This window comes from Lipophrys pholis (assembly GCF_963383615.2).
Source record: "Lipophrys pholis genome assembly, chromosome: 10".
In the NCBI taxonomy this organism is placed as follows: domain Eukaryota; kingdom Metazoa; phylum Chordata; class Actinopteri; order Blenniiformes; family Blenniidae; genus Lipophrys; species Lipophrys pholis.
In genome coordinates this window covers 10,320,196-10,334,456 of record NC_137640.1, presented here as the reverse complement: position 1 = coordinate 10,334,456, position 14,261 = coordinate 10,320,196, and the positions used below count along the sequence as shown (strand labels likewise).

General features: G+C 42.8%; 1 long non-coding RNA gene across 1 annotated transcript in view; it reads right to left on the bottom strand.

The window, feature by feature from the left end:
* The window catches only part of LOC308115348, a 37,769-nt gene extending 23,833 nt beyond the window's left edge, over positions 1-13,936 (bottom strand). Inside the window, exons 1-2 of the long non-coding RNA XR_013935684.1 lie at positions 12,780-13,936; positions 2,735-2,892 (exon numbers count right to left, since the gene is read on the bottom strand). This is a non-coding gene — a long non-coding RNA (uncharacterized lncRNA). The remainder of the gene's footprint in view (positions 1-2,734; positions 2,893-12,779) is intronic.
* Positions 13,937-14,261: the final 325 nt, after the last annotated feature.

Below are 14,261 nucleotides of genomic sequence, written 5' to 3'. Positions count from 1 at the left end.
TAGACTTGAATTTATGTTAACATACGCCACGACTCTGCTCCGGTGTGCCTACGGACACACACAGCCATGCACACACTCTGCCCCATTCACCGCCTCGCTCCATCTTCTGTATTCATTGGAAGAGATTTATTTCTTATCAAGCTGCATAATGCAGAGGGTATAATTTAAATACACTTTTAAGAACAGCCAAGCAGCACAGTTTATGCATACAAATCTGGAAAGCCTCATTTAGAAAAAAACAAAAACAAAAAAAAAACAGGAAACAGCAGGCTGTTAAAGCAGATTGGCAACTTCAAGAAGCCACGAGTGGGCGGTAGGTGGTTTTGCCATTAAAGATAACCTATTACTGGTAACCCTCACAACCTTTCTGTTTAAACACATAACGCTACCTCTATTTGTTTCATAAACTCACGCTAATCTGAGAATATAACCATGCAATGCTGGGCTCAGAAGAAAATGCAAAAACACACACCCACATGCAAGTCTGTAGGAACTTTAAAAGGTCACATAATGTGTGGAATAACTCCAACTAGATTCACAGGAGCAATCCTAACGTGCTGTCGAGCAACCCCGCTGCTACACCAAGCGTGTTGAGGAAATGTTGAGAGGCAGCGAAGGGGCAGCAACAGGGGAGGAAGGGTGGGAGCGAGTGTGGGAGGTTGTAGCCTAGAACCTGAAAGGACTCCATCTCCCTTGGCCAACATGCCATGACGGTGTGGAGCCGGAGTCTGAATTGGTTTCTCTGGGGTGGCGGAGCTGGAGAGGCGATGGTGAGATGAGCCCGAATGGGGATGGAAGACATGAGGTGGGGGTTCTTAGAAGAGGGAGGAGATATGGTACATTGAGGTGTGTGTGTTTGCGTGCTCGTGTGTTTGAGGGTAAAAGTAGGAGGGGGGGGGGGGGGGGGGGTAGACTGAATCTGAGGTACTGTAAATGAGCGGATTACTGCTTTAGTGGTTCTCTCTCGACGAGTCTTTCCATATACATGAGAGTGCTCAGCTGTGGAAGCAACGCCACTGTGTGTGAAATCACACTCGCCAGCCTGCAGTTCCTATAGAAACAATTGTAACATATGCACAAACTGTACTCGGGTCCTGTAAGGGGAACGCAGCACCGATGCAAACCTGTGCGTGAGAGCTCTTAATTGCTGTTATGAATACAAAGTGGATGTGAGGAGTGTCACTTCTGGATTGATGCATGTCTGCATCAAATCTCGCCTGTAGCTATGCCTGCACTTCTGAAGCCCATGTCCAGCACCAAGCTTGTTTGCATCGATTTATCTAGTTTGTGGATATGATATTGACTAAGTAGACCGGCAGACCTCATTGAGTTGGAGCAAAGTGAAGTAGGTTTAAGAGGTCTTCGAACGCTACGGAGGAGGATAGCCACAGGCTGTGAAATCTCCTCTGATCTTCTCTTGTCTGATTCTCAAACACAACCTCTCCTCTGGGGGTGTGCATGCTGATATAGAAGTGGGCCAATGTCACAGAACGCTTCTTTAACCCTGAAGGGAAATTAAAAAAAAAAAAAAAATGCTTCTACTGTTTCTCCCCAATGACGGCGCTCAATCTCTGCGGATGGGGCTGAGTCTCTCTCACCTCCCCTCACCAGCACTGCCTCCATCGCTCTGTCTACCTTGTTCTCCGCAGGAGGTTGAACATGCAGGAGCCGAGCGGCGTTCTCTGCCTTGATGGCCTGCTATTGCAGCTGTTAGGATAGTAAAGGTAATCTTTAGTCATGTCACTCAACTCTGAAAAGGAAGCTGAGGGGGAAGTGAGCGAGCCACCTGCTTCTAGTTTCAGCCTTCCATCATCTTCAGCATTATACGCTGTTGTTAAAAACACACAGCTTTTGCAGAGGAGCTGGTGGCTGAAGCCGAGACTCAGCATGCACGCTGTGATAAGTTGCCGCATGTGTGCTACAGTAAACAGCAACCAGAGATTTACTGCTTTCCAACAATAAAATGTCCTTTTCTTTTCAGAAACATTTGGATGAAAATGAACAGTGAGCCTTTAAAGTGTGTGAGACGTTTGGATTTTTTCTGTGTGTGTGTGTGTGTGTGTGTGTGTGTGTGTGTGTGTGTGTGTGTGTGTGTGTGTGTGTTGGATGACTGCATATGCACCGAGGAAGATACTGAAGTGCTTCTAGAAACTTTTTTCAACACTAAAGTGAAAAAGAAAGCCAAGAGATTAACTAGAAGTGGAAATTTAAAAAAAGAAAAAAAAAAGAAAAAGGAATTTTTTTCTGTGTTAGCGTTTGGGTAGAAGTCACAGACAGAGGATGGGAAATTAAGGAGCAGCTGGGAGAGTGGGGTGTTAGAAATGGGGAATTAGTGAAGTGAGGGACTTAGCCACCCTGGCAGCCTTTCCACATGAGCTCAGCTTGTACACACAACAGGCCGAGGCCCCCTGCAACCATGCTTCTGTAAAGTGATGAAAACCATGAACTGAAATCTAGATTATAGGAATGACCCACTGCTGCTACCTGCCAAATAAAAAGAATCCAACAAACTGCATTGTATTGTACAAAGTGACAGAGGAGTGAATGAGAAGAGAAAAAGTAACAAAAAAATAAATATCATAACCAGTCAGGATTAAACGTTAAAAGACAAAAGGTGGATGGAGTGATGAATTAATTTAACGCAATCTTCAAATTCAAGTTTGATGGCAGTGAAGTGAGTTCAAGTTCAAGCGTGTTTTCAGGGGGATCACTGGCGTGGCTTTGTGTGTCTCACCTGTGACTCTGAATCAACGAGGCCCCGCTGTGACCCAGCCGCTGACCTCTGCTCCAAGAGCAGGAGGTGGAGTGTCTCTCCTCTGGCCTCGTTGTCCACTTGCAAATGGGACGTGTGTGTGTGTGTGTGCGTGTGTCTGTGTGAGGGAGAGCAGTGCCCTGCAAAAACAAATGTAAAGTAAAATTAAGAGAATAAAATTAAGAGACGGCCCGTGAAAAGAAGACATCTCAGCGGTCAGTCACACACAAAGCAATCAGTTCAATTTCAAATTGTACATTTATAGCTGCATGTTCACATTTTTAAAAATATACATTTTGTAAATATAGTGATGTTAGAAATACACCAAACATGATTTCAGGACATTTGACTTTACAACAATAAGGGGGGAAAAAAAAATAAAATAATAATAATATATATATATATATATATATATATATTTAAATCACTTCACTTTATTTCTTGGGAAAGTTCCTTAAAGTTTCTATTTCATTCAGCTGTCAGTGCTAAATCCATGCCAAACCTTCAAAACACACACACACACACACACACACACACACACACACACACACACACACACACACACACACACACACACACACACACACACACACACACACACACACACACACACACACACACACGCGCGCACACACACACACTAACACACACACACAAACAAACACAATTCACAGGCGATTACACAAAATACTGAAAGATTACATCCACTGAAATCTGACGTCCTTCGTAGGTTTAAAGCCTGTATGTCAGCCTTTCAATTTTTTTTTTCCTCTTTCCTGTGCATGGGTCAGAGGCTGTTGCTAGGCTACCAAACCCAGAATTCATAACTTCAGAGAAAAGGTTTATATAGGCCGCTGCAATTCAAAACGATAATAGAAAATGGACAATGCTTGAATATGGATTTCAATGATATGGAATCAAATGGACTAGAAACAGTATAAATTTCACATTTCAAAGAAAATGTGCAATGATAATGCTACTACTGCCAATAATATAAATTGGTATTATTATTATTATTATTCTTATTATTATTATTGATAATAATAATAATAATAATATCAATCTAAAAAAAAAAAAAAAAAAACTTTTATAATTATGCCTACCATACTATACACCTTTGAAACGCATCTAATTTTCTAGGAGGAAACTAATATTCTAGGATTTTGCATACAAATACAAACATAGCATGATGCCACTTTTACATACAAGCCACACTCCCTCCTGAAAGCAGAGGGAAAAAAATGTAAAAGCTTGATAGTTCAGTCCCACATTGCAAAAGACAGCTATTCTGTAATCCACAGTATCTTGCCATGTTTATTGAACTCTACAGAGGCAGAAAATGAGGCACTGAGAGTGCAGTAGCAATGTACAGCAGCACACATAAACACATACGGGCGAGCACATGTACAAATGTAGAGGAACATGTGCACACACATTCATACACACAGCTCTGCAATCCTGTGTGCGACACAAACAAGATAACATCTATAGGATGGTGGCTTGGAAGTGCAGCGTGGCCGCAAACCTAAAATAATGGTTCTGTTGTGTATAAGACAAAGAATAGGATGGCTGCTTTGTCCAAACACCCATGTCAACAAGGAAATTTGCCTCTTATGCAACACCCGATACCAAAAAAATGAAAATATGTTGCATACTGGGCAGGTGCAGGGACATACACAGTGATGGGGGGAAATATATTTTTGCTTCTGCAGGAAAGGCTAGCCCTGACAGATTGATGAGAAATGCACGGCGTGCATGTATAAACACATCTTAGTGTCTAGTCTCTTCAACTCATTGTTTTTACTTCATCTTCAGTCTTATTTCCCTCAGCCCTGCCATTGCTTTGTGTCATCTGGTTTATTCATGTTGCAGTCATAATACATGTAGCATAAAAACTACGACTGATGATATAAAAAAATAAAAATAAATACATTCAGGTTGTGAAACAAATAGAGAAAACAGCATGTTTAATGCAGCCTTATGGCAGGTGCTTATGAGCTAGACCTCGACAAGACTGGGCTCCATCTGGTGAGGAGGGCCTCCTCCTGATGGTAGAGAGGGCCCAGACAGACACATATTAATGTGGGAACATCGACGTCTAGCCTGCCTCTCAGTCACTCACCAGACTGCATTTCAATCTCAAAGGGCTCCCCCATATCCTCTATTTATTACCTCTCAGCAATGCATTAATATCTGGGTGAAAGGCTGAGATTTTAATGCTGTTGGAATACTACAAATGCAGCAGACAGATCAAACTGTTTTTTCTCAACGCGTAGGTTTGATGTTGCACAATATGTGTTAAAGGAAGATGCTTCAGAAATAAGAAAAAAAATCTAAAAATGCCAGTGATATGAGGATCATTTTAGATTTTTTTGATTGAGTGCTTTACAGATTAGAAATTAACTCACTCGTCGGTTGTTGTTACATTTAAAACAAGATATGGATATTCTAATACTTGGTGTGTATTGTCACGCTATATTCATTTGAAAAAATTATACCTTACTCGGCTTACTAATAGCCTGCAATTATAAGCTGTATTATTAAAATTACAATTGTGCACATCAAGTGATGGATAATAGGGCAAAATATGTACACTCTCCCACACACACACACACACACACACACACACACACACACACACACACACACACACACACACACACACACAAACACACACACAGCTGAACTCAGTCGTGGCAGTATGACACCACAAAGGCACAGCTTGCTGAGGAAGCACAGATATTTTTGTGCTCGGTCCGTCTCTAGCACCTGCCCCGCTCTGTGACGCAGTGTAAGCCAGGGCCTACTGGCAGCAGCTCCGGGCTCACATGCTCTGCACAGCACAGATTAACCAGGCAGCTACAGCTTTAGCAGCCAGCACAGAACGGGCTTGTTTAAAATTCAACAGGCTCCACGACGGGCTACAACGTCTCACTCACAGCAGCTCCTCTCTGGCTCGGATGAAGTGGGCAAAGAACAGATGATGTGCAGCACAAACAGCTTTATGGAACAGGCCTGAAAAATCATGAGGAGCTCTGCACGACTTGACTGACCCTGACTTTACCCCTGATACTGCCTCCGCTGCTTTACATGCACCATGGAAGCAGACTGAGGTCTTCTGTGTATTTGGGTCGTGTGTGTGTGTGTGTGTGTTTGTGTGTGTGTGTGTGTGTGTGTGTGTTGACATGGCAGTTCTCTAGTTATGGGTGTCTTTCATTGAGAGAGTAAACTATGAAGCTACTGCAGCCAACTTGTTTTCTTGCAGTGAGCTGTAAGAATAAACTGCACCTGTGAAAACTGCTCATCAGCAAAAGCTGCAAATACCTTTGTGTCAAACGAGTACACAAATGTACAGCATGCACTTATTCCCTGACGTCCCACGAACCTCTTCCAGGGCACTGTGAGCTAGTTTTTTGAGTCCTCACTTACTTGGGCTGTTAATAAGAGCATCAATCAAGCTAAATCCAGGGATATAAAATGACTCCTTTGACAAACGCCTGAGCTACTGAATCATAACAGTCTTATTCTGCACTTCATAAGCTGTGACACATTACCGTGGAGTCTTGCCTGACACGCTCCTGTTTGCTACCCCTCTGCATCCTATGTCGTAAGCTCTGCATGGGAACTACCTGGAGAGTAGGAATATATGCCATCACAGGTTACAGGGGCACAGGCTGCTCGGTCAAAAAACATCTCAGTGTGCTGATAAAGCTCCTGCAAATAAAACCCAAATTGTACAGCAGATGCCAACAACTGTATAGGTACACTCCCCATGACTGATAAAACAGAAACATGTCTCATATCACTACATATAGATACACATAGGAGATAGGAGATATGAGGCTAGTACTGTGGAACACGTCACACCTGGTAGTCCGCCAATCAGGAGCTCAGCTCGTGTTCAGCTCACCTCATTTATCTGGTTTAAAGGTATCCAAGTCATGCAAGAACATTCTAAACAACCAGTCGAAGGGACTCAAATGCAAATACTATCCTAATCAGAGATACAAGTGGAAGCATCACTTTCGAGTCTCCCTCCTCCCCCTCCTCCTCCCCCCCCCCTCCTCCTCATCTTCATCACCACTCTATGAATGGAGCGTGTCTCCGGTTGCTAACCACTGTCACTCCACGCAGCACTCCTGAACGAAACCCACAGCCACGAATCCGCTTTTCTGCGTCGGCGTCCCTCAACCGTGCAAACGTCCAAGCAAGCAGGAGGCGTTTATGCGTGCGATGCACGGACGCTGCCGGGGGCTTACAGTCCTCCGTGCAGGCTGCATCCATCCATCCGCTCCGGCAGCTGGCCCCCCCACCCCTCTCATCATCACCGCCGCTGCCACCATCATCACGGGTCCGGTTCCGTTTCGCTCCGCCGTGACGACATCAGGATTAGTTCATACATTCGGTTCTCTAGCTTTATGATATTACATAAACTCATACAGCTAGATAACCAAAGAGAAAAACTAACCCACGTCTCTTAAAGGGGCCGCCGCCGGAGCTGCGTGTGTTGTGGTCACATGGAGCCATTGCATCCCGCTTGCATGCGCACGCCTCTCGCCCTCTCTCTCCTTCCTGCTTGCTTCCCCTGTCCCCCTGTCTCTCTATCTCTAATATACACACTTAACCATGCGCATGCACCAAGCACGTTGAAGTCAAGGTAACACTGTATGTTATGGTTGTCTTTACGCACACTGTTTCACCACCAGCACAAAGCACATATACCACATGCGTATGATCATAATGCCTTGGCTATGACCGGAATTACGTGACCTGAGAGAGTGAGTGTGTGTGTGTGTGTGTGTGTGTGTGTGGGGGGGGGGGGGGGGGGGGGGGGGACATTCACATACACAAACATCATCTTAACACATCCAACGACGGCATTCCTGCAATAGCACGACATATAGTGAATCTTTATTATGTCAATTGAGCATATCCCTTTGCTTGCAAGCATGTCTGAGCACTATCCATCATCCCCATTTTTCCAAAACACGAGTGAACTTCCTCCCACCAAAAGTCCCGGTGAGCATCTGCAGCGTGAAGTCATCCAGCTGCAGGGGGAGGAGGATGACACATCCACTTGTCATCCATGAACAGCCGTTACTGGACAAACTGGGATCCATGCCCCTCATAACCTTCATGTAGCATGCATTTATCCTATTAATAACAGCATATGAAGCCCAGCTTGAGCTCTCAAAGCGATAACTCGACTCCTATAAGCAGAGATAAGAGACAATGTTACTTCCGCTGTTTTCTCGGCAGAAAACACCACAGACCCCCCCCACAAACAACCAGCTTATTGTTTGTTTTAAATGCCAGCTCACATCGACCCATTTCAGACCATAGACCATAGTTTCCGCATTGAGTGTATTAATCCATGAATTGTTTGAAAGCATGACAAACTACTGAAGGCCCATATAACCTACTGTAAAAGGGCTCACAGCTAAATGTCAACAACATGATCCAGAGGAACAAGCCCTTGCCTCACTGGATGTCATCGCAGCCTATACTTAGGATTAGTGACATGCCAGCAGGACAAACTGGCCCCTGTCACAATGGAGCCGAGAAAGTGCTACAAACCTTTTAATACAAATGTCTCGTGCAAAATACATCCTGAACAAACATACCTTGATGGCAGGATCAAATTTCAAGTCATTGCATATCTTTCTGAACGTGTCTAATATAAGTGTGTTAATAAGCACACATGTGCTTCAATAAAGTGCTAAATATCTATCTATCTATATATGTATATCGCTGAAATGACACTTCATTGTGATAACAATTGTCCAGGAGACAAGAACTTAAGTTGAGAATAAACGCATACTCACAAATTCTGGATATTTTACGCCCGATTTCCTTAATTGGACAGTATTTCGTTAATGCGATATGATTTTAAATCCATCCGTGTCTGTGATGCCGGGATGACCTCTAATCCTCAGCCCGGGACGGGAGCCCCTCTCCCCGGCTCTCTCCACCGGTCACGCTGTCTGTCTTCAACCACGTGGGACACCGGCTCACAGCAAAGACAAAGCCCATTTTAGGCACGCTTCCCGGACATTGTCAGTACACGTGTCCGGCCCTTTTTCCTGGAGGTATACGGACGTTATAGAGTCTACAGCGAGCTGTCAAAACCACCGCATCAAAGCCCGGAGGAAGAGAAAATGAGTGAGGAGAAAGAGGCGCGATGTGGAGGTGTCAGATGAGGCGCAGGAGGCGGAGGGCCGAGCGGGGTCAGAGCGCACAATATCCACTGTATCACACGCACACACACACACACACACACACACACACACACACACACACACACACACACACACACACACACACACACACACACACACACAATTGACACGGTGCTTCAAAATCACTAAAACGCAATGCAGACCTCAGCCATCAAGTGAGAAAAGATTACATTAACTGTGGATGATAAGAAGACATCAAGTCGCGTAATATGCACTTTGCTTCGGCCACATTATTCATAATCTCAACATCAACAATAGCTTTGCATTCAATTCCAGCTAGAACGCGCAACAGTGTGTAACAGGAGCACAATTACTTGACTGCACAGATCACACAATTGGCTATGTTTCAGGATTTGTTTACAACAAACTATCTGTCATTCAGCCACGTATTGTTTGGGCAATAAATGACCAAACAATAAGTTTGTTCCTATGAGGAAACATTAAACAAGCAGCGACTCGTGCAGAACTAAGGTAACCACATTTGTGTTGTTAAGGGACAATAACGAGCCATCAGGAGTTCACAGCATGTTATACATATTGAAATGAACTACCCCGATCATCTTTGCATCTTTGAAACCCGTATTCATCATTTTATGTTTCACAGGCCTGATTATTTTTATATATTTCTTCAAAAACGGACCGAACAAGGCAATTAACATTTAAAAAGAAAATGCCACACCATGTTCTAATTTACAAAATGCATCGAGACTATAAAAACCTAGAAATAAAAACACGTGGCCTATATTAACCGTGAGTTACTATTTCAGCAGACGCCTATGGCAGCTCATCAGTTATGGCTTCACACATCAGGCGAAAGAGACAGTAATACCATGCACACGCTCTGATGTCCTATAAAATGCATACAAAATAACCACCTTTTTGGCTCATACTTTTACCGTGGTAGCAAATACAATCGTAAATTCCTCTTTGTGTGTATGTGTGCAAAACTATGAATTGTTATTGTTATATAATCGTTTTTATTTGAATTTATATTACTTATCCCCTTTATACGGTTTTGTATGGAGAGTACCGTGTTTTATACACGTTATTTCAGAGAGGAAAAATGATCTTGTATTTCTATTACAATTTAGGAAATATTCAAACAATTTAAATCTGGTCCTACACAAATTGATCATCTTATAGCCACATTTAGGAGACAAAGATTGAACAAATTGTTTTTATTTTTCAATATTCCAATATTGTCATAATAGAGCATTTACTTCAAATGAAGGTCACAACCCAGAAAAAATGAAAAAATGCCTTTGCACTGGTTGACTTGTTCTGTGAGCAATCATGACTTTAAAACATAATATATGTTGGAGCACGTTCATTTTAATGTAGTTTTAGTTTAACAAAAAAATCTAAATGTTTTAAAAAAAATATATATATATATTTATATGCAGGATTCAGTCTTGTAAATCAGAGTAAGGTCAAAAGCAAGTGTGTGTGTGTGTGTGTGTGTGTGTGTGTGTGTGTGTGTGTGTGTGTGTGTGTGTGTGTGTGTGTGTGTGTGTGTGTGTGAGTGAATGATGGTACTGTATATTAATACTGAGTGACTGTCAGCCCCTCGTCTCAGCAGCCTCACGTTGATCACCTGAACACGCCCCTGCCTACGTCACGTCCTGTCAAACATACAGTACATTAAGGTGGGGGATAACTAGCTCAGCCCCTTACATTTACAAAAGCATCTTATTACAACTCTATTGTATTCTATTCGAATACATGGCAATCCTCTATAAAGGTAGTGATTAATGCTTTTCTTTGTGGCTCATAATTTAACAATTATTAGAAATTTAAAAAAAAAAGGAATATTGAACAGTCTGCTACTTCATGCTTATGTTTTAGGTGATGTGGGTTCACTTAGGATCACATGTGTAATTATATGTATGTAGAAGACGGGGCAAATGCTCCTTATTTTATTTCTGTCAGTGCATGCAAAACGGCTAACTATAATAGAAAAATGACAAAAGAGGAACTTTCCATGGCTGCAGCATGTCTACAAATTAAAATGCCTCAATTTATGAACATTCAAATGAGCGCCAGCCTCAGCACGTGTAACAAGCATTCGGTCTCTGTCCTTGGTGCTGAAACGCACCAAAAACGAATCGCTCTGCGTTTATTCTTCAAGCGTCTCTAAATCCTAGAGATCTTCAGTAAAATGTACAGAAGTATTTATCCATTGCAAATCCACCATACATGGAAAGATGGGGAGGAAATCATTTTCAGAATCGAGCCAATCGAGAAGTGGCAGAAGTTAACCAAATACGCATTCAGATTCTGACTAAACAAGTTTCCAAAAAAAACTTTTGTAAAACCTCGAGATGAACTTTAAGAAATGCGACAACGCTGACATTTTTACGTGCTCTGAACTTCCAAAAGTATTTAAAATTTTGCACAAAAGTTTTATCTAAACATTTTTTTGACAATTTATTAAACACATTTTATACTTGAAGTTAATTATTAATACAATACAATGACATTCTGTCTAAATATACAGTCATGCTATATTTATATTCAAACTGTGCATTCAGTATCAAATAAATAAATCTCGTCATAGGATTTATAGCATCAAAAAAGGTAAAACGGTGTGATTTTATGTGACATTAAAAAAACTGGTGTCAGTAAAATATATGTGTGTTGTACTGTATATATAAATGAGGACCGATAGATATTTCAGGGGGGAACGCGATTTACAGTGGGTCTACACCTGTTGCAATGAAAGAAAGAAAGAAAGAAAGAAAGAAAGAAAGAAAGAAAGAAAGAAAGAAAGAAAGAAAGAAGTTCTGACTATATTTTCAAATGTATAAATATATACATAATCGTGATTTTTTTATTTTGAAGTTGAATACTGACATTTGTACAATTACAACCATTGAGTCTTTTTAAACTATACAAAATGATCTGTTTGTTAAATGTAATGTAATCTGACTTAACTCATTAAAACCCTGTCTTTTCAAGTGTAAGTTACACATATTAGTGGCCACTGTTCACATTTTTACGACCAGCTTGTTTTCTCTCCCAATAAACCCGAATAAGATAACGCGGCAAATTTCCACTAATTAGTAGAATATTTGTTGTAGTGAACAGTAATGGCCTGATTAATTAATTTCACATTGTAGCTCCGCAGCAGAATTTCCCATAAACAAGTGTCTGCGGACAGAAAAAGAAAAGAAAAGAAAAGAAAAGAAAAGAAAAGAAAAGAAAAGAAAAGAGGGGGGGATCACCCAAAGAAAAGAAAGAAAAAAAGTCAACATCAAGTTCAACAACGTGCTGGTGCTCATTAACATCACAATGCTGTCTGGGAGCACACAAGTCTTCTTAACAAGAGGCACTGGCGTCAAGTCCCTCCACCTCCCAGCCAAGGGGACATTTTCCCAGGCTCTGCTAACAATCACACAACTGTTTGCTTTATAAACGCCAGCGCTGGGGCCACTCGGCCCGCCTCATCACCGCCCCTGCTCCAGCCGGCTGCCACTCAGCACGTTTGGCCTCCACATAATTGACAGTGCTAATTGTTTGTGTTTCACTTCTACCAATAAGCCAGCTCCATATAAAACTGCACTTTATTTTTCTTAATTAATGTAACAGTTTTTATTCACTTTCTATTATTACTATTACTATTATTATTCTCATTATTATTATTAATATTATTATTATTATTATTGCTGTTGTTGCTTCGTGCAGTTGTGAGAATCGTTGTTAAATATACCCTTTCCTCAAGTCACAAAGTCACAAATCAGCTCATCTGACAAAAATCATGCAAAAAAAAAAAAAATAAAAATACTTACAAGTCATAAAGTTTTGAGTAAATCCTTCATCTCCGCTTCAAGTCCGTTCTGTATTTCACTGCAAGTTTCTCAAATGTAACCAAACTGTAAAAGCTCCAGAGTCCAGTGACAAAAAAAGCCAAATTGAACAAGTCGTGAGTGGCAGGCTGAGATTAAAGGAAACCTGCGTTTGATCCGAGAAGCGATGTAAAAAAATAAAAAAAATAAAAATAAAAATACGCCAAAAATATTGGTTCTACTTTTGCTTCAACGACCAGATACAGCTGAGGCCGTGGTTATGCTGGTGCCAGAAGGATCCAGCTCCCCTTCTCGAAAGCCTGGGATGACAGTGAGAGAGGGGCTGCTGCGTCCCCTCTCTCTGCCTCTGTCTCCCACAGTCACGCTGCACGCCGGCTGCTCTGCACAACGTGTACAGAAACCCAAACACTCTCCGGTGACCACTGTGAACTCCATTGTTCAGCATGAATGACGGCTCTCTCTCCTTTCTCTTTAGTTGCATGCAACGTTTGTTTGATAGACGCTGTGAGGCACGAGTTGGCCCTGTGACTGCGTGGTGGGACAGCGCGCATCGCCGAGGACGACGCATGATCCACGGACGCAGCGGACCCAAAACTTTGGTTTACTGGGCGGGGGGCACGTTGCCCTGCACGGAAAAAAAAATTATGACACCCTCCTGCTTAGCTGAGAGATGTGAAGGCATAAACGATGCCAACACTCCCCTCGGTGTCCCTCTCTTACCCCGGTCGTCCCGTGTTTCCCGCATAGTCCGCAGCGGAGAGATGCCCCGATGGCAGTGGACAGAAAACCATTGGGCTTGTGAAGCCGGCAAATGTACCACGATGGGTGCAGTGATCTCCACACCTGCACCGTGCTGGACTGAAGCACCTGTGACATTATCTTGCGGGGGAAAAAAGAAGAAGAAGGAAAAAAACGAGCCACACCGGGACCGTGAACCTGCAGAAGCGGCTACAGATGGAAATTCTGTTTTTACGCGTGGTGTGAGTCGAGTCCGGGCGAAACGCTTTGAGCCGACCTGGTTTGCAGGAGGCAGAGACGATGAGCAGGAGGCGCAGAAGCACGCAGCAGCGGAGTGTGGAGGTGTTGCCGCAGCCTCAGCAGTGCCAGGAGGAGAAACGGACCCACCACCCCCATCCCCCCACCCCCCCTCCCCCCGTTGCATTACGTGCTTCGACGTCTCCTTCCTCGCACTGCGTAACGGAGCGCACCGAGGATACTAATGTGCCAAAACGTTCACTTTGAAGCAGCCAAAATGCAACCGACTGGATTCAGCTCTCAAAAGCAGCAGTGCAGTGTGTGTCGATGCTTCATAGGGGAGAGTAGACCTGGCCGAAAAGGAGCCATTGATACAAACGTGAATGTTTGCGTGCTGACGTCAGACGTGGGCATATTGTTCCAAATGTTGGAACCAAGACAAGTCTGTTCAAGAGATTCACACTGGTCTGTAAGGAAAAAAAAACCACC